A 22,318-nucleotide genomic window follows, 5' to 3' on the forward strand; every position below is an offset into this window, starting at 1 on the left:
AGAAAGCCCACTCACAGCAACAAAGACCCAACGCAGTCAAAAATAAAATAAATTCATATATATATTAAAAAAAAAACAGCAAAGGCAAGTGAAAAGGCCTTCCTCAAGTAACCACAGCAACTCAAATTCCTACAGCGAAAAGTACTAGTACAAAGTCTTTAAAGTGGCAAAATCAAAGTTTAAAAAACCACTTACAGTGCCTGCAAATGATTCAGAAGAATTCTGAGAAAGGTAATATCAACATTTTAGTGGTAGAACACTTGGAGAGTAGCCAAGAGGCCTGGACTTTCTCCCTAACTAGGTCATTAAATCTCACAGAGGGGAGGGGAGGGGAGGCACACACAGACACAAACTAGTTAAATGGCATCTAACAGCCAAGCTGTCTTGACAGCTTTCTTCCGTCAGCAGGATCCCTGGACAATGATGTTCTTCAAGGAGACAGGTAGGTCTCTTGGGGCTAATGATAACCTAAGTGCATGCAATTATAATCAGACTGATAACAATCAACCCCTACCCTTGGAACAGACACTCAAACTCAACAGCTGAGAAAGAAAACATATCTGCTTCCAGGGAAGCTAGATCCCTACAGCATCAAGTGTTCTTCCCACCCTACTCTTGCTCTCTGCAATCCATACTCTGTAGAGTAGCAAATCATCTTTTTAAAGTACAGATCTGTTCTTGCTGATCTCCTGCTTACAACCCCTCAGAGCTTCCCTCTGCCCTTCTAATAAAACCCCCAATTCTTATACATCCCTATGTGATCTCATCTCCACCACTCTACTTCTTTCTCAGGGACTCTAACCACTGTGGCCTTTATTCAGTTCCCTGGGTGCCCCATTCACTTATTCTCATTCAACCATTCAACAAAAAAATACTAAGCCTTTGTAAATTACCTACTATTGTGCCAGGCACTACACTAGGCACTGGGGATATGGCAATGAACAAAAGAGACAAAGATCCTTGCCCTCCTGGAGTTCATATTCTAACAAAGGGTAACAGACAATTACAAAACAGAAAAGTGAGGGAGTTAATAATGTGGGAGGCTGGTTCCAGGTAAACAGCAACTACAAAGACTCTTAAGGCCCGGTAGGGCTTCCCTGGTGGCGCAGTGGTTGAGAGTCCGCCTGCCAATGCAGAGGACATGGGTTCGTGCCCCGGTCCGGAAGGATCCCACATGCCGCGGAGTGGCTAGGCCCGTGAGCCATGGCCGCTGAGCCTGCGCGTCCGGAGCCTGTGCCCCACAATGGGAGAGGCCACAACAGTGAGAGGCCCGCGTACCGCATAAAAAAAAAAAAAAAAAAAGACTCTTAAGGCCCGGTAATATTTTTCCTTTAAAGTGTTTCTTGTTAAATTGTTGACTCCAAGAAGATGGGGACCTAGTGTCATATCTATTTCCCTCTCCATTCAACCTCAGTACCGCACATAATACCTGGCTCAATAATTACTTGCTGAATGGGATACGTGAAGTTGTGTCTAAAGAAAAAGCCAAAAAGGTGTCCCGAAGTAATAAAAGTGTCACCTCAAGTTATCAAGGCCCCTGCAGAGGTTACACAGGTTTCAGATTTACTAATAAAGTTTATGACCAGAGTTAATTTAGTGCCACTTTGAGACAGATCCACACAATATTATGATGAGTCTTACTCACTAAGGTACCATCCCAGAGAGAGGTAAAAGCATAAAAAGTAGAGAACAGAGACCTTCAAAGATCCTAAAGTAATTAACACGTTCAACTTATGTGGAAAAACTAACAGAAAATGAGAATTCATTATTTCTTCCAATGGCTTGCCCCAACCCACTGATACATATACCAGTTAAAAGCTTATCTCGGATTGCATTTTCCTCTCCAACTCCACTACCGTGGCCTTAGTTGTGTCCTTGTTATTCCAAAACTTGGACTATCATGTGGGTTTCCTCACTGGTCTCTCCCAGGCCAAAGCATTGCTCTGTGTTAATTTTAGAACAGTTTTGTCGCAACACCTCCACCCCAATTTGACTCCAACCTACCTTTCCAACCTTATTTCCAACTATCCTTCAATAAGAATTCCAAGCTCCAGATAAACTGTTCCCTGAACCTGCCTTGTACATTCCTGCTTTCACACCTCTACCCAGGCTATACCCCTTAGCTGGAATGCCATTACACTTTTCCACTTATCTGAATGTTATCAGTTTAAAATAATGCCTTCTCCGCTCAGGTCCACTATGACAAATTCATCATTCCCAAGTAACATTCATTTGGCCATACCTACACTTTCTATACTCTTCTCTGTATCACCAGAACTGAAAGCCTGCAAACTACATTTCCCAGACTCCTTTGCTAGCTGGCTTCCAGTTAAGAATCTGCCAAAGGCTAGAGACTGGATGGCAGGAAGAGGGATACAACACTTTTCCTGCTTCTGGTTATGTCTGCAGCAGCAACGAGCAACTGTGGAGGACTGCAGGCAACTGCACACACACCACAGGTTCTAGCAGCATCAGCGGAGCACTGGTTTCTGGGTTCCTGCTGAACTGTGGCAATATGGCTCCAAGCTCATCTGTGAGTGCAGATTCCTGGGCTCCAGCCCAAAGGCAGCTTTCTGATCTTTGGCTAAGAACCCCCTTCTCCCTTGTGCTCCCCACCACACACCTCCTTTCCTCCTTTTGCTCCTCCAGCCCTTCCACCACCTCTGTAACAAATCCCTCTCTGCTTGAAGTATCTAGAGTGGTTCCCACTTTCCTGATTGGACAATAACTGATCCAACAGCAGATAATGAAGAAATAAAAATAGTAATATCAACTAAATGGAAAAACATAGAATGTCGAAAGAATGAAGACCACCAATTTTTTTTCCACCAATTTTTTTTAATTTCATAAAATGAAATCCTAGAAAATGTCTCCCTAGGTACATTACAATGTCATTTTTGAGTTCTAAAGATTAAAATGCTAGTTTAGCTGTATATTTATTTAGGTGTACATTTTTTTTTTAAAGGAAGTCAGTATCGCTTCTCTCTTTGACTCACTGAGTTTCTAGGGAATAGAGAGAATCCTTCTATGTGTTTCCTTCTATGTTTCCCCAGAGCCTTACACACAGGAGGTACTTCTTAGATGTCTGGTGTCTGACTGATGTCTGTTATACAGCTGTGGGATTCACAGAGATTGGGGGTGAAGGCCAAGCAAATAGCCTAGTTCTAAAAAGCAACTTGAATACAAATCTCACCCAAAGCACTCACCAAAGGATTCCAAAGCTCTTTCAAGTCCTGAAATGCAGCCACTAGGGAAGGAAGGCGGAGGAGTTCAATTGGCACATGAGGCAGGGACTTTTGCCTCCTCTTTGCCGAAGCCACCCTCAAACCTCTACTTCTGATGAGGGTTTCTATTTTTTTGTTAAACATCTAGTCTGAAAACCCCATTACAAAAAACTGCCCAGAACACAGTTCACCTTTCTTAGAAGGATGAAGAACTGAATCAATCCAGAGCAGATGCAAGCCTCCAGCTCCTGAAAGTCCGTGTTTCCAACCTGCTCAGAGGCCACTTGGACAGCTCTAAGTCTTATCTTAAATTCAATTTCAGGTATTATTTTAAGCCTAGATAAAGGTAAGAGGTGCTAGAGAGTGTACATTTTTTAAAAGGCCAAAGAAAAACCCGGTAACTCTGGAGGTTAACAATTATTAAAACCACATCTATGGCCCTTCATCACATCATCTGCTGACCCAGTTTTCCATTAACAAAAAAATGTTTCATGAAATGGAAACCTTAGAGAAGATATAACTTCCAACCAGAGCACAAAGAAGCTTGATTCTCACTGATTTCCAGGCTGACTGATGAAACTGGGCCATCAGCTGTTGTCATTTTCATACTTCATCTGCCAACAAACCTAACAGATAAATGCTTTAACATTTTTAGCCAGTCCATTATTACTTCTAACAACCTTACCACAGGAAACCATGCTGTACAACCCAATATAAACATTTTCCAAGTGTTAGGCACAATAAATTCCTTTCAGAGACTGGAAAATGAAAAGGTCTGATAAAATGGGATTTACTGAATGCTTCATAGATAATCAACTCTCAACAAACTGGAATATACAAAAATATATCTAGCAATTACCACAGGAAATCACATCTTTCTCTGATAATTAAGCCAGCACTTCACAATGAGGGGCTTCGGGTTCATCACTTAGTTAACATTTACTGAAGGCCTTCTTGGGGCCAGACGAGAAATAAAAGGACAGAGCAGGAGTCCCACGCCAACATGAAGTCTTCCCATTGCACAGTATGTGGGGTAAATGATGGAACAGAAAATGCACTAGAATTGGCTTTAAATACACACACACGCCTACACTAGTTGTTTTCCCATTTAGTCATCTCTCTTTTATACAAGTAATAATAGCAAATATTCATGAGCCAGGCACAGTACCAAATAAACAATATACATATATGATTTCATATCATTTTTCACAATAACCCAAGTCAGGTACTATTATAATCCCCATTTTACAGATGAGAAAACAGCCTCAGAGAGGTCAAGCAACTCATTCTAGATCACCCAGCTTCGTGTGGCCCTAGCTGCCTGCTTCTGAAACCTAGGCACATGGCTTAACCCCAACACTGCAGTGTTGCAAAGGCTGAATGGACAAAACAACTGTGCAGCTTGAGCTTTCTGGAGAAAACAGAGGCTACTATCGCTATAATCCATTTGCTATTTCAGCAGAGCTCTCCACTATAAGAGGAACAGGCTTTTATCTACCTCGAGGCAAAACTTTAATAATATGCTCCCCATAAAAATGTGTGTGCGCCTTATGTTGCTCAAAGTACTATTACATACCTTGTCTTACGGCTTCTTAAACCCACTTGGGAAAGGGAAAGTAGGTCAGGATTCAATATGCTGTCTCCTCAATGGGCACACTGATGTCACCCAAGACTCAGAAGAAACAGAATGTCTCTCGTGTTTTAACCACAAAGACCATTTCCAAAATAAGACTTGATGGAAAATGGTTGTCTTTAAACTTCAGTAATCTGCAATTAAGAATTAATATGACTTCAGTCATCTGAGCATTAAATTGTGAGAAAACACAAGTACTTGCACCTTTCTTCAGTTCTCAAACAATGTAAGGGAGAAGATGCTATAAATTTCTGCCCTTGAATTCAACCTCATTTTTTTTTTCTCAACCCATTGCAAAAATTGATCTCTACTCACACAGCAAGTACACCTGAAAAGTCACCAAAAAAAAAAGTAATTATGTGACTCCACTATTATAGAAATACTCTTTAAAGGCTCTGGAAGAAGCATCTTCCTTACTGATCAGACTGCTGTGTTCATATGAATCCTGAGGGAGTTAGCCCCCAATAAGGACAATCATAAAATTAAATTCTATGGAAAGAAAGTCAGTCTCAAATTTAAAGGAATTAAAATATCTACACTAAAAAATCAGTGGGTAGGTAAAAATTCATCTTTTATCTCAATCCCAAGAACTCACAAACAGCAGAGTTAAGACGCAACACAGGAGACAGCAGGAAAGGATGGAAGTCTTTCCTTTCACCAAAAGTGAAAAACACCAGAATAGTGTAAACAAAGTCAATTCCATTTAAAGTTTCAAGGAAAAAAAGAAAAGAAACATCTCAAAGAATGAATCAGAAGTGACATTTTATTCATAAATCAGAGCTATCTTAGAAATTTCACAGCATTGCTTAACACTCAAAAACTCTAACCTCAAGGTAAGAATCTCACCTTATCAGGTCATTTTTGACAAAATTCACCAGATATAAAAGGAATCTTGACTTTATCCATGAGCTTCCGAATTGTGTAGAAAATGATTTCCCTTGAAACCCACAGGCAATGGATTGCATCCTAATTGCATCATTTGCTCTCTGTTTTGAGGGTTCTGGGACAATTTTAAAGACAAGGGAGTTGTGCTTTAAAATTTTCATCCTAGGGGCTTCCCTGGTGGTGCAGTGGTTGAGAGTCCGCCTGCCGATGCAGAGGACGCGGGTTCGTGCCCCGGTCCGGGAAGATCCCACATGCCACGGAGCAGCTGGGCCCGTGAGCCACGGCCACTGAGCCTGCGCGTCCGGAGCCTGTGCTCCGCAACGGGAGAGGCCACAACAGTGAGAGGCCCACGTACTGCCAAAAAAAAAAAAAAAATTTTCATCCTAATCACAAAATGCAAGCACTTGAAGAAAAACTATCTCCTGAATTTATGGTCAAACACCCCATATCAGTAGAGAAGTTTGATTTTCCCCAACATGCAGCCTTCACCAGCATGAAATTGCATTTAAGAATTTAAGAGACAGGGCTTCCCTGGTGGCGCAGTGGTTAAGAATCCAACTGCCAATTCAGGGGACACCGGTTTGAGCCCTGGTCCAGGAAGATCCCACATGCCGTGGAGCAACTAAGCCCGCGCGCCACAACTACTGAAGCCCGCATGCCTAGAGCCTGCACTCTGCAACAAGAGAAGCCACCACAATTAGAAGCCCACGCACAGCAACAAAGACCCAACACAGCCAAAAATAAATAAATAAAATAAAGGATTTAAGAGACAGCCTGAAATCTTCAGGGGGAAAAAAAACAGAACTCAATTAAAAGGCTGAAACAAACCCTACGTAAAAAAAATTCAGAAACATTCATAAGTAAATGTACTCTCCTCAAATACATTTTTAGTTGGGGAAGATGGTATTACAAATCTATATCCCAATCCTGTTAAGGGATTCACTTATAATGGAAAGAATTAAGTGCCTGACTCTACCTAAACCCTGGGATCATTAGTTCATACTCCTACTGGTGCAAAAAGCTTCTATCCAATCTTCTTATGTTAATGTGCTTACAATATGGCATGAAAACCTCACTGGGGATTGGCTAATGTAAAAATGCTGGCAGTGACCTTCATACACATTTTAAACATTTTTAATCTGTTTAAGTTATAGGTCAAAGACGGGGGGGTGGAGGGTACTCAAAATATTGATAAATAAGAGAAGAGCACTTTATAATCTTCAAAGCACTTTCCCATTTAATCCTCACAACAATCCCAAGCAGAGATTGGTGCCCCATCCTCCAGATCACAGAATTTTAAGGCTGATGAAGGGACTAACCCACCCAATACTGGGTGGGACAATACTACTGGAACAGAAGCAGGGGGCCTTGTCTGGTTGTTCCCTATCATATTCTCATAGCACCTGGTACACAGCAGATGCTCATTAACACCATCACTATTACATATTCAAAAAAAGTCCAACCCACTTTCCAGAGAAGATAACCCCAGTCCAGAAGTGATATTACCTGGCCAAGGCCATAATGTTGGCTACCTATTCCCCACACTCCTGCTTCCTAATTCAGGGTGGGTTCTTCTCCCTACGCAGGCTGTCACTGAGGCTATAAAAAGGGTTTCCCAAACTCCCTCCCAGAACTCAGAACTCACACTGGCATCTGATCATTTTTTCTGTTTTCAGTAATTTTTTTAAACATCTTTATTGGAGTATAATTGCTTTACAATGGTGTGTTAGTTTCTGCTTTATAACAAAGTGAATCAGCTATACATATACATATGTTCCCATATCTCTTTCCTCTTGCGTCTCCCTCCCTCCCCCCCCATCCCACCCCTCTAGGTGGTCACAGAGCACCGAGCTGATCTCGCTGTGCTATGCGGCTGCTTCCCACTAGCTATCTATTTTACGTTTGGTAGTGTATATATATCCATGCCACTTTCACTTTGTCACAGCTTACCCTTCCCCCTCCCCGTATCCTCAAGTCCATTCTCTTGTAGGTCTGTGTCTTTATTCCCATCTTACCCCTAGGTTCATCACCTTTTTTTTTTTTCTTAGAGTCCATATATATGTGTTAGCATACGGCATCTGGTTTTCTCTTTCTGACTTACTTCACTCTGTATGACAGACTCTAGGTCCATCCACCTCACTACAAATAACTCAATTTGGTTTCTTTTTATGGCTGAGTAATATTCCATTGTATATATGTGCCACATCTTCTTATCCATTCATCCGATGATGGACACTTAGGTTGCTTCTGTTTTCAGTAATTTTAACCTGTATCTTTTTCCTCCCTTTAGTAGATATTCGGTTCCACCTTATGCATCATTCTTCACTTTAGTGCCTAACTCTATACAAAGGACTATGCCTCTGGAGGACAAAAGATGAATGAGAGTGAGTGCTTTCAAGGGATGTATAAGCTGATGACAATTAAGAAAGGCAGCATCAGGAAGGAGCTCTGAAGCACAGAGAACTGGACCTACAAATTATGGGAGAAAGCAGAGTCTAGGCAGAGGGACCAACATGAGGTGATAAAACCTTAACACATGTCTGGAAGAAAACAAGTGATTCAGCCTCATTGGAAGTTACAGTAGAGGGAAGAGGAGGCTGAGTGATGACCTAGAATCAGTCTGTGGAATATGTGGGCAAGAAGCTGGCATTTAATTCTTCAGGTAGATTCTTACTCCCTCTGATACCTCTCTTCCTTTCCTACGTGTCCCCCTTCCTCCCAGCTTAAAGAAGAAATAAATAGATAAGGGTGGCACACAAAAGCTTTTGAGTATTCACTCTATATCCTCATTACGTTCTTTTTATTTGGATCAGTTCTCTCAGTAATATCTTACTATAATGGATAATTTCAGATCAAGGGTACCAATTGTGACTCTACTGACCTAATAGGTCAATTAACCAATTCTTAATCACTTGGCAGTTAAGGATCCCTTTGACAATCTGATGAAAATATGGACCCTCTCTCTCAGAAAAATGCACTTACACAAAAAAATTCAGGAACCCAGATTAGGAACCTTTCGCTAGTAAAAAGTATGGAACAACCAGGACTAACCAAAAAAAAAAAAGACATAACCGCAGTTTCTAATACTAACCAGGAGTACCCAATTCCTCCCATTCACATATGTAGAATCTCTCTTCTGAGTGATGTAGTAATTATCATTAGTGAATAAATAAAATGAGAGAATTTCTCCAAGTTTTATAATCTCCATCAGCTAGTAACAAAACAGCTTCTACTTATTGGGCTTGACTACGTCATGACAGGCCCTCTGCGAAGCAGCTGATATGCAGTCTATAATGCTAAAGTCCTACATAATAGTTATATCTCAGAAGAAACCGAAGCTCAGAGGGATCAACTGACCTGACTCAAGGCTACTCAGCTGGCAAATGGCAGAGCTGGGTTTAGAACTCTGTCATTTTGACTTCCAAAGGCCATCTATACTGCCTCCCAGCAAAAAGGACCTTGTCACCATATTGATTATGGGGAGCGATCAAAAGATACTGCCATCTCCTAGTAAGTAAACAGTCCAGTCAAAGGTTCCAGTCCAGTATTACACACCCTATGTACAGGTGGCCAATAAATACATGCTGAGTGACTATGGGCAAAGAGAACCTTGTCCACAGAAGGGGGGAAATGGCGTCAACAGTCTAAGAGTTCCACGTGAATGCGTGTGTCACAGCTTGGACCTCAGTCACTGTTGTATTTCCAACTGGGCCTCTCCAGCTTGTCAATGACCCTAAGCACCATGAGGTGCTATGTTACACCCCTGCATGCAAAGGTTTGCAAAATATCAATGACGTAATGAGATAAATCAACAGTGAAATTTATTTTTATTTATTTATTTATGGCTGCATTGGATCTTCGTTGCTGCGTGTGGGTTTTCTCTAGTTGCGGCGAGTAGGGGCTACTCATTGTTGTCGTGTGTGGGCTTCTCATTGCGGTGGCCTCTCCTGTTGCAGAGCACAGGCTCTAAGTGCGCAGGCTTCAGTAGTTATGGGTGGCGGGCTCTAGAGCACAGGCTCAGTAGTTGTGGTGCACGGGCTTAGTTGCTCCGTGGCATGTGGGATCTTCCAAGACCAGGGCTCGAACCCGCGTCCCCTGCATTGGCAGGCGGATTCTTAACCACTGTGCCACCAGGGAAACCCCAACGGTGAAATTTCAATAAAATAAAGTCTGGATAATTTTCCCTTTATGATCCTATTCTACCCTGTACACATCTTCCAAGACTACAGCCATGACACTACATGACAGTTGTTCCCTTGAGACTATTAGCTACCATTTCTGAGCACTTACGTTTGTATATCACTGAAAGCCTATTTAAGGCCAGAACCTAGTCATTTTCATCTTTATATGACCACTGCTCAGCTACTTAGACCTAGCAAAGTAGTAATCATATTTCAAATACAAAGACATTTTTACTAAACAATGAGAGAATACATGAAGGCTTAAGAGCCATAAACCAAGCTTCCAAAAAGAAAACTTACACACTCCTCCCTCCCTTAGATGTTCAACAGTAGACGCCTCCAAATAAATATCAGGGAAAAACAAAACGCAGGGCCCAATCTAAAACGGTGAAATAAAAGGGAGACAAAATGAGGCCATGGGTGTCAGTGTTACTCTAAACCAGTGGTTCTAATCTTTTCTGGGTCATGGATTCCTTTGAGAATTAAAAGAAAGCTACAGATCCTCTCTTCACAGAAAATAAACAGAACCAAAATTCAGCACATACTCTTGACAGCATCATGGACATTCCCCCATCTCAATCCCTTAAGGGTCCACAGACCCTTGAGTTCGTAACTTTTCCTTAGAATCCGCATCTCTAAGCCCCGTCTAACTAGATGCAACCCAAATTCATCAACCTTTTTGTTCGTTAGAGGTCATACCGACATAAGGGAAATTGAAGACAGAGGTAATAGATTTAGCACTGGCAATGTCTCACTGCCCAGCGCAACAAAGGGCGCTACTCTCACTACCTGATTCATGTTATTATGCCACAGTAAAAAACTGTGGGGTAAGCATGTTCATTCTCCCCCAAATAGAATGTAAGAAATTCAAAAGCAAGCGTCATATCTGACAATATTATCTAGATAATGGCTTACTTAAAGAACAGACTTAAAACAACCTACACGTTATCTCTTAGTGTAAAATGAGATATAAATTAATGTAGTACAGGAAAAGATAGTCTGGTACATAACTAGCAGATTTTAAAACAAAATATTTTCCTGAATTGGACCCCTGGGAGCTTGAAATACAAGACTGAGTTTGTTAAAAATGTGCTCTCTCATCTCTAAAGTCCTGATTTCTCTCTCTATGGCAGGGATTTGGCCATCTATGGCATATGTGCCACTATACAGCAAACTACAGCCACCATTCCCCTAAAGGAATGAGGGAAACTGCCAGTGGGGTCTGAGAGGGTGAGGGGGTGTGAGCAGGAGTCTTGCTTCTTGTTGTAAAGATATTTATTCAAGAAACATTTCCTGAACATCAATGATGCCTAGATTCCTGGGTTACATGCTTAGAGATAAAGTGGTGAAAAGCACAGCCCCTGTCTTCAAGGTGTTAAGACGTAGCTGGATAAAGAGAGAAGCACGCAGACAGTCAGAGCACAGAGTAATAAGTAAACTCGGGCAAGGGGCTGACCACTGCAGGCCAGGGGAGGCTTTCTGAGGGAAATAAAACCTAAGGCAGACCTAAGGAATTAAAAGGAATTAGTTAAGTTTTGTGTTTTTGTTTTTTTGGTTTGTTTGTTTGTGGGGGTTGTTTTCGGTTTTGTTTTGGTTTTGGTTTTGGTTTGGTTTGGCTGGGGGTAAGGGGTGGCAGGAAAATATACCATAAAAAAGAAAACAGTATATGAAAAGAGTCAGAAGCAAGGACCTCTGGAAGAGCTACAGTCATCCAACGTGACTGGAACACTGACTTTAACGAGGGAAGTAGACACAGAGAGCGGCAGAGCACCCAGAGGGCCCTTATATAATCTAAATCTATGTAAACCCCACCTCACTTAGTGAACTCACAGCCCTTAAATGCTCTTGCTCTTCCTGACTTTTTCTTTAAACTTACTTTAGAATAATTTTAGACTTACACGTGTCAAAACAAAGAAATTATCTCCGGTACAAAAAACTAAACTGCAGACTTTATTTGGATTTCAGTTTTTCCATTAATTCTCTTTTCTGTTCCAGGATCCAATGCCACGTTCCACTTAATTCAAAGACTTTAAAAAATTCCTTCCTTTACTCCTGAGCACCACAGTTTTATCATTTTTCATCACTCTATCCATGCCTCGCTAGGCCCCAACATCACCAGCCCGCTTACAATGTAAATACTACATCATTTCAGAACAGAACGGAAGTTCCCAAAAACAAATGATTTGGAGTAGGGAAAACCATTAGGGATTCAAGGAAATTTAATAAAAACTAAATCAGGGCTTCCCTGGTGGCGCAGTGGTTGAGAGTCCGCCTGCCGATTCAGGGGACATGGGTTCGTGCCCCGGTCCGGGAGGATCCCACATGCCGCGGAGCGGCTGGGCCTGTGAGCCATGGCCGCTGAGCCTGCGCGCCTGGAGCCTGTGCTCCGCAACGGGAGAGGTCACAACAGTGAGAGGCCCGCGTACCGCAAAAAAAAAAAAAACCTAAATCAGTGACCTTTTTACATGGGAAAAGTGTATGCACGTGAGCACACACATCCACACACGCCCCCTACCTCCCCCTTTACAAAAAGAACTTGGTGCTGCTTCCACTATGGAAAAGAAATGACAGCAGATCCGTTTCTGCTTCTTTAGTCTTGCTAGCAAGTAATAAATCCTTAAATCTCTCTCTCTTCAGATACCCCAATCATCCCAAGAAGGAATCAAGCCAAAAACACCGGAACACCCGACTTATCCTCAAAACAAAATGCCAGCAAAAGCATCTGGGATGTGGAAGTGGAAAGAATGATGATTCGTCCTCTTAAGATTTTCACCAAGGACTCTAATCATTAGGACAGAATTCCATCGTGTCACAACAAGCTTCATAAAGCTACCTGACCAATATTAGTCATACTTCTATTAAACGTATGACCCTTTCTATTATATTTATTTTAAGCCTCCATCTCCGAAAATTCCCAAACCTACAACAACCCTGGTGAATTTCAATTTGTAGAATCGAGGATGAATCCTTTGCAGAAATCACTGAAATGCCAATGAAAACTGGCAATTTTTTCTACAACTAAAACACAATTCTTAAAAATGGCTATTCCTAGGAAGTAGAATTTAAGGAATATTTTAACTTTCTTTACATATTTCAGCTATTTATCTGAGGGCTATTTATCAAACATTCATCAAATACATAAGAAGCATGGTCCTATGTCAGAGTTAGGAGAGGGAGGAAAAGAATCATCTCTCCCTTGTGGAGGATACAGTCTACATCTGCACTCCCTAATGCTTTGCCCATTTAAAGTTTAATCAAAATTAAATAAAATTTAAAATTCTGTTTCTCAGTCCCACTAGCTACATTTCGAGTAGAAACACGCGGCTGGTGGCTATTGTAAAGGACAGAGGTGATTAGACAAGGCTGATCTAAAAGAATCCCTGATGCTGATTCAGAGCTTGGAAATAGAGAAAGGATCTGGGCAAGGTTTCCGGGAAGACATGCCTCTGACATGGTTATTAAAGTGAGCATTCCAGGCTGGCTGATGACACACAACACATGCCACTGGCTTTCCCCTTGAACATCATGCAATACCAAAATTCCCAGGGCTATTCCCCAAATATCAAAAGCAAATTTTTCAAGGAAGCATAACAGAAAGAATTGGGTAACAGGCTTTGACTGTATTTTGCTAAAGTAAGATTAGATGAAAAAACTAGATTATAAAGTCCAATTAGGACCTCACTAAAAAGGAGGGGCAGAAAATGGAACTGGAATTAACTGCTAGATCATTCTGGAAATCTTTAACAGGTAAGCTAAACTAGAGATCAAGGGGACAAACGAAAGAATGTACCATGTTCATCCAAATACCCTTCAGTGGGAGAAACATTTCCCAATAATCAAGGTCAATAATTAAGGTGAAACTGCAGAGACACAGAGAGAAAAGAGAGCACACACACAAAACCAGCCTGGTAAAACTGTGTAACAATTTGGTACTTTCTAAGGGGCAGGTGTTTTTTTCTTACTCTCTTTTCTCTGAATCCACCTACATTACCTAAACACATGCTGCCCTCAGTTCCCTCATCTGTAAAATGGGCACAGGAATAGTACCAGTACCTATTTCCAAGGTCTGTTAACGTGGATTCCTTGAGTTAATACATGTAAAGTGCATAAAACAGTGCCTAGCACTTAGAAAGGACTAAAGAAGTATTGGCTATTATTACTGCAGGAGTCTCTGAGGACCTAGTTTCACTGGGTGGAGAGTAAAAGGATTTCCCTAGGGGTGAGCTCACAGGGGAGAGGGATATTGTATTGACTGTCATATTGGGAGGGGGGTTTTGAAAAGTCCCATCTGTCCCAAGCTGAGCGAGCTACACAGACATCTTCCAACCATGTCCTATGGGCTATTATAACACCCAAAGCCATGGGGGACAGCTGCCAGAACTTCGGCAAGCTTTAGGATTTAGCTGTGGACCCCTGATATCAGGACTTAGGATATCAAAGTCCAGTTTGTTTCAAAAATCCATCTTGGCTTACCAGCTGGACTATTCTATCCTTCATTCAGGCATTAATTAGGCACCAGTGACAAGTTAGGCACTTTATGAGGAAAAGTGAAAAACAACAAATTCCTAGCTTTTTTTTTTTTTTTAAACAAATTCCTAGCTTTAAGAAGCAGAAGACAGGAATTCCCTGGTGGTCTAGGGGTTAGTACTCGGCGCTTTCACTGCAGTGGCCCAGGTTCAATCCCTTGACAAGGAACTAAGATCCCACAAGCCATGGCAGCCAAAAAAAAGAAAAAAGAAAAGAAGTAGTAGTAGAAGACAACTATTCTACTAGGAATTTATCCTCCAGGTATAATCTCACACGTGTAAAATGACATATATTCACGTTTCCCCTATGGCACTGACTGCAAAAGCAAAGAACTGGAAACAAATCCAATATCCATCAATAGGAGACTGGCTAATTACAGTGTATCTGTGTAGTGGAATACCACGAGGCTGTAAAAAAAGAACAAGGAAGTTTCCTTTGTACTAACACTGAATATCTCCCAAAATATTAAGTGGAAAAAAGGAAGATGCAGAACAGTAATCATAGCATGCTACTATTCACGTAAAGGGGGCGGGGGGGAATGCATACATACTTCTATTTGCTTGTTTATATGTGCACAAAGTATCTCTGGAAGGAAAAAAATATCTCCGGTAGAACACTGATGTCTCCAAAGGGGACAGGTGAGTGGGTGGCTGAGGAACAGGGATAAGGGAATAGTATGGGTGTTTTGTGACTGCTGATTCAGACATACAAACATATCACTACACACACAAAAAAGTGATATGTACAACATCACCAGCAAAGTGCTAATGGAACAGAGCTGAGGAACAACCCCAGGAAGAAAGGTCTCAATAGTGTACACTTGAGAGGATGCTGAAGAATGAGCAGGAAATTCACCCATCAGAGGATAGGTAAGGGAACTCTCAAGAGGAACCAGCTTCATCAAAAACACAGAGGCAGAGCTTCTCTGGTGGTGCAGTGGTTAAGAATCCGCCTGCCAATGCAGGGGACGTGGGTTCGAGCCCTGGTCCAGGAAGATCCCACATGCAGCAGAGCAACTAAGCCCAGGCGCCACAACTGAGCCTGCGCTCTAGAGCCCGTGAGCCAAAACCACTGAGCCCACACCCCTTAGAGCCTGTGCTCCGCAACAAGAGAAGCCACCGCAATGAGAAGCCCGCGCACCGCAACCAAGAGTAGCCCCCAATCCCTGCAACTAGAGAAAGCCCACACAGCAACAAAGACCCAACACAGCCAAAAATAAATTAATTAATTAATTTTAAAAACACACAGAGGCAGAAAAAGAGCAGAGCGTGTTCTGGAGACTGGGAAGGCACGATGGGCCAAAGCGTATAAAGGATTCCATAGAACACACTAGTGATCTGGATTTAATCTTACAGACCATAGAAAAGCACCAAAGGTCTTAAAGCAGGGGAGCAACAGTCAGGTTTTTGTTTAGTGCCTCCAGTGACTTGTTGAGAATAAACGAGAGAGGAAAGAATGAAGAGGACACCTTTGCAGGAAACTTCTGCAATCAAGCACAATACCCTACTTCTCGGAATTCCCAGTGGCACAAAGCACAGGGGATTTCGCTTGACCGGCTTAATACTCAACTAATCATTTGAGGATAACAAGTTCTATCAACTGAACACTTACTATATGCCAAACATTTTTCATACATTACCCCGGTTTCTCAAAACAACCCTGTGAGATAGCTATTAGTATCTTTACTTTACACATGAGAAAACTAAGGCTCAGAGAAGAGCTTAAGGTGACAATAAATGGAGGAACTGAGACAGGTATCTATTTAATACCTGTCCACATACTACTCGTGTTGGCCTGTGGCAGTTTTCTCCAGTCTATGTAAAAATGAGAATTAGAAACATACACCTACATAGTCCACGTAAAGCTGCCAACTTCCTTGAAAATGGCTATCTTTTGGGAATTTCCCGGCCGTCCAGTGGTTAAGACTCTGCGCTTCCACTGCAGGGGTCCCTGGTTGGGGAACTAAGATCCCGAAAGCCTCGCGGCCAAAAAAGAGAAAATGGCTGTCTTCTATTCTAATAGTGGGTCCTTTTTCTTCAAGGAAATAATGGTGAGTAGTTTCCCTTTCTTTCTATTTTTTTAATGTCCTCCCTGACGAAACTAAAAATTGGTAAATTAATTTTTTTTTTCCCACCACCATATTGTCAACTGGTCTGTAAAAGCCAAGTCTGGAACTACTGCACTAATAATGACATTACAGAGCATTTACCATGACGCAGGCATGATCTTAAGCTTCTTAAATACACTATCTGTTTTAATTTGCACAGCGATCCTATGAGTAGACACTATTATATGCCCCTTTTTATAGATGAGGTGCCTGAAGGCACCAAAGTTTAAGTGTGTTGTCTGAAGGTGCAGAGCTGGCAAGAGGTGGGACTGGAACTCGACCCGAGGCCATGCATCATGATGGGAGAAAGAGTAACTGAGGCCTCAGTGCTAACACTGTGAATACTAAACAGACCTCAACAACTGCTACTTGGCCTATGACCTACAACATTTAGACGTGTGAGACCCTGCTAAGACCCTAAAATTGGCTGCTACCTGGGGTGGGTTACAAGATTACAGATCAATAGCATGTGCTGTTCTACTGATTCAAAACTTCATCAGGCTTCCTCTAACATGCTGGCCTACCTAAACAGTTTAATTAATCAAACTGTGCTTTTTCATCCTCCCAGAAAACTGAAAGACTGTCCAATGTTACAGAATTCCACATCCACTGTTGGCATTTAGTTCTCCAAAAAAAATGTGGACACAAAAAGCCTTTGTAGCAGGCAGAATAGGTATTTAGGCCCATTTTATAGATAAGAACTCAAGATAAATGACTTGTCCAAGGTCACAAAGTTGGTAAGAAGCAAAATGAAAATGGCAGAAAGGGTTTTTAAATAAGTTTAAAGAAGTTTCTTGAAGAAACCCAAGAATCTAAGGACTAAAAGATTCCAGAGACTTTATTTTTCCTGGTTTCTCTCAAAAAATAGTATCTTTAATTCAACAAATACTGTGCTCCTAATGACGTGTTCTAGGACAAATGTGATGGGTTCACAGAATAAATAGGGAAACAAAACAAAAAAACCCTGTGGAGCCTCCAAGCTACTTTGCAATTTCTTCCTCATGTCTAAACGTAAACCCCTCACACTGCAAATGAACATCAGGTCTTCGATGCTCTCCCTCGTGAAAGAAAGAATGACCAATAAATGAACAGGTATATGTGTGTGCAAATGTCCTGTTAATCACAACAATAAAAACAAAGAAGGTAAAATTTTTAATTTCCAAATTATTCCGTATTCAAGATAAAACTTGGACCACTTTCTTTCTCATAATAAGATGATATCTGTCTTCCTAGTCAACGCATTCTTGTGTTGAAATGTTAAGTCGCACTTAATTCTTTAAGATAAGATCGGGGAGAAAAAAAAAATCAGGCCACTGGCCTTCTAAATTTTTTACTTTCTGGTACAGAAACAGGGTGTTCCTTGTGTCACCTGTAAGGGAAGAATTGCTTTTGTTTTATAAATGGCATATAAACTCTCAGAGAGGAGGAGGCATGTTTTGTACAACTGGTACTCTAAACAGTGTAGACACCCAAACACTGGTTGAATGGGGAGGAAAAGGGAAAAATAAAACTTGTCTCCCTACACCTCTAGCCTTTGGAGCTCAGAGAACCAGTCTGTTCCCTCTTCTGCTTAATAGTCCTTAATTATTTAAGTTATTTAAATATTTAAGTAAAATTAATCAACTATATTAAATAAATAAAATTATTTAAATCTGACCTAAAGAATTTTTCGGCCCATAAAAGGGAAGATATAACTAGTTCCATGTCCATTCCTGATTTTGACCAAGTTAAGGAAAAAGTAATGTACTAATGGCTCCTTTAAAACAAGCATGGTTGGAGTGGGGGACACCTTGGTATAGCTACAGCTATCAGCCATGAAGTAGACTTTTATCTTCCTCATTTCTGGGGTAAAATCAGTTCTGTAAAGTGTACAGCACACCAGAGAAAGGGGCAGAAAGCAGGGGCTCCAAGCAAAGGCTCTGAACCAGACTGCCTCAGGGACCTATCAGCCCTGTGGCCTTGGGTAAGTTCCCTCAGGAAGCCTCAGCTCCCTCACTAGAAAATGAAATATCACCCACCTCAGAGCAGAGGATTACCGCGAGGAGCATATGAGGGAACACTCAGGAGTCTCCTGGTACTCAGTAAGCATACTGCTGTTATTAACTGGTAATACTGCTATAATTTATAATTCAATTATTGTGCTAAGAAAGGGTAACTGCCTTACCTTCAAAGGTACTAGAGTCCAACAGACCTCACTATTACTAATTTCTTGCTTTTCAGCTCAATTTTTCCTTCACATGTTTTCAAGAAAAACCAAACAATACAACTGCTATGTCAAAAAAAAAAAAAAATTGTTTAACCTTTTTTTCCTCTGAATCAAAAACAGTAAAATCATGGAAAATGGGAAAACTCAGGAAAAAAAAAAATTTAATCACTCAAAATTCTACAACATAGAGATAAATACTAACAGCACTTTGGCATATTTCTTCCACTTTTTCCCATATATATTTTTAAATAACTGGAACCACACTGTTTATAGTTCTATATCCTGCTTTTTTCTCATACTTAATTTTATTTTGTGTGCACTTTCCCATGTCAAGAATTCTCCAAAAACATCCTTTTTACATGACTCCAGACTTTTCCATAAAGTGACCATTCCCTTAAAGTTAAAATATTTAGATTGCTTCTCTTCTTTCCAATACACATCACTATAATTAACATCTTTGTATAAAATCTTGGTCCTCATCTCTAGTTTTTGGTCCATATAGATACCTATAACTAGATCAAGGATTGTGTCTCTTAAAACATTGCCAAACCGCTTTCCAGAGAGTTCACACCAGTTTGCGTGCCTGACAGTCCCATCATGATGTCACAGCAGTGACCATACCTATTTCCTTTCAATTCCAAGTGAACAGAGACCCAAAAACTCTGGAATTACGACACAAATAGGAAAGATCTGTTATTACAAGATGCTTTCGACACTTGTAATTTGTACGAGATCACTATTATCCCATTCATTATCAGGTATATGACCCCGAACAAACTTGGAAAAGTTATAAATATGATCCTACACATTCACATTTGTATACTGAAGTCATGACTGAAGTGCCTTACAGATAGAGACTCTCAAACGGTTTCCAAATTATGAACAATTGTGTGGAAAGGAAATTATGCCCCATCATATGAAAAAGGGGTCTGTACAAGATGTAGAAAATTCAGAAATGTACACTTAAGATTTATGTACTTTTCTACATGTAAGTTGCTCCTTAATTAAAAAAAAGGTAAACAAAAAGAAAAAATGTTAAGGGAATCTGTACATAAGAAAATATGTATTCCCTGTATATACACATACAACATCAAATCACAAGTACTTTAGCTCAACTGACCATTTTTAAGCCTTCATGGCTGTTGACTAATACTAGGCATATGCCATAACCCACTCCCGCAACAGTCAGCGTCCTTTTTCCTCATTTATCAACGGTTTTATGTGCATTCCTCAACTGACTGACCAATCAGTGGAAGAAATTTCCTATAGGTCAGCAGCATTAAAATATTCAATGATATCAGCCCGTTAAAAATGATATTACAAAAGCAGCATCTACCAGTCTTCCACCTAAAAACTTAATAAGCACTTCTGAAAAATAAAGACCTAGAGATACTTTTTTTATTCCCCAATAAATTTATTTATTTATTTTTGGCTGCGTTGGGTCTTCGTTGCTGCATGCGGGCTTTCTCTAGTTGCAGAGAGCGGGAGCTATCCTTCACTATGGTGCACGGGCTTCTCATTGCGGTGGCTTCTCTTGTTGCAGAGGACGGGCTCTAAGCACATGGGCTTCAGAAGTTGTGGCATGCAGGCTCAGCAGTTGTGGCACATGGGCTTAGTTGCTCCGTGGCATATGGGATATTAGTGGACCAGGGCTCGAACCTGCGTCCCCCGCATTGGCAGGCGGACTCTTAACCACTGCGCCACCAAGGAAGTACAAGACCTAGTACTTTTAATCACCAAGCATTTAGGTACACTACTCCCAGTGACACAATTCCCTTGAAGTGAAAGCCACTCTAGCTGAAGATGCTGATTTCAAGAATCTAATAATCTTGTATTAATGCAGTGCTGACTTTCATTTGAACACAATCAATTTGTTACTGAACAAAGAATCCTTTTTAATTGCCCGTGGCAATTAACAGTAATCATTTTCCTTGTCTTATTCCTAAGCAGTGCAGGCTGCAATAGATGAAGCCTCGGTTTTGACCTTTCTTTTAAATGGAGATGGGAAGAAGTACAATGCAACAATATTTTTTTTACACTTCAGGAGGCTATTAGCTGTAGCTGGAAAACACTCTCTCACCCCAACATTATTTAATAACTTTCTGAATTGAAATTTTTTAAAAAAAGTATTATAGGGAGCTCCACACAAACAAGTCAAGGGGCAAAGTATATTTTTATCTATACATTTGTAGTTGTCTAGAGAGTTTTCTCAGAAGAAAATCAATTAAGAGCTATTCAGATACTTTTCTATTTGCCAAAGAAAATATAGATTTTTTTTTTCTTGGCTGCGCTGGGTCTTCGTTGCTGTGCGCGGACTTTCTCTAGTTGCTTCGACGGGGGGGGGGCTACTCTTCGATGCGGTGCGTGGGCTTCTCATTATGGTGGCTTCTCCTGCTGCAGAGCACGGGCTTCAATAGTTGTGGCTTGCGGGCTCTAGAGCACAGGCTCAGCAGTTGCGGCACACGGGCTTACTTTCTCCCCTGCATGTGGGATCTTCCTGGACCTGGGATCGAACCCATGTCCCCTGCATTGGCAGGCGGATTCTCAACCACTGGGTCACCAGGGAAGTCCCAAAATATAGATTTAAGGCCATAACGTGACCAAACATTTCCATCTTATTTCTGTTAGACAAATTTGTTTACAGTTTTGTTATACCTGGGTGTGAATCCAGGTCAGAAATAAAATGCTCAACTTCTTCAATATGCTGACTAGAAAGACAAGCTGGTACTTGTGGCTGTGGATTCCTTTTAAAATACTGTGATATGGAACCTAATGTGTGTTCAGTCTCTGAATATGAAAATCTTTAAGATTAATATGGGACTGCCTCCAAAGCAGCTAGAAATTAATAATAGTCTATTGAACATTCACTTCCCTCACCCCACCCCATATTATATACATAGTTAATTGTTTATAACTGACTATGAATTCCTCAATGGATTAGAAGTACAGCTTATTCTTACGTCCTAGACAGGCAAGGCAGTCTAATAAAATAAACACAAATTTTAGAATCAGACAGACATGGATTTATAACATAGCCCTAGCATCTATTAGCTGTGTAGCCCTCATCAAGACGCTTACGATGTATGTGTGTATGTATGTATAGGGATTAAATGCTGACCAAGAGGGCATGCCATCTAAGAGTTTCAAGCCTAAAAATAGCCATTATGGTCAGTGTACACATCTTCCCAACTCCCCCCCTCCCCCACCAAAAAAAAAAGTCATTGGCACCAGCTTGGCTTCAATCAGCAAGTATGTAGTGGGGGCCTACTATGTAGAAGATATTTTCCTAGGTATGATGGGAAATAATGGGAACCAACTGGTAATAATCCCTTCATTTTTCTAATGAAGAAACTGTAGCCCAGAGAAGTGAAAATGATTTGGCCAAAGTCACTCAGCTAGTAAGCAGCAGAGCCAGGGCTAGAACCCAGGTTTCTTCTTTATCAATTCAACATTGTTTACGCCATAGGAAGCTGCCTCTCAATTGTTCAAGTTTGATTACCAAACGCAAATATTACAATAGTGACTAGCAAGAGAACATTTTCCAAATAAGAAGGC

General features: G+C 41.0%; 1 protein-coding gene across 3 annotated transcripts in view; it reads right to left on the minus strand.

Moving 5' to 3' along the window:
* ARHGAP35 (Rho GTPase activating protein 35) overlaps positions 1-22,318 on the minus strand; it is a 121,160-nt gene that overhangs the window by 92,449 nt on the left and 6,393 nt on the right. For all 3 annotated transcript variants that reach the window (XM_060132447.1, XM_060132448.1, XM_060132449.1), the window contains exon 2: positions 4,801-4,991. The gene's annotated coding sequence lies outside the window, so the exon portion shown is untranslated. The remainder of the gene's footprint in view (positions 1-4,800; positions 4,992-22,318) is intronic.

The sequence above is a fragment of the Lagenorhynchus albirostris genome, chromosome 19, assembly GCF_949774975.1.
Source record: "Lagenorhynchus albirostris chromosome 19, mLagAlb1.1, whole genome shotgun sequence".
In the NCBI taxonomy this organism is placed as follows: Eukaryota; Metazoa; Chordata; class Mammalia; order Artiodactyla; family Delphinidae; genus Lagenorhynchus; species Lagenorhynchus albirostris.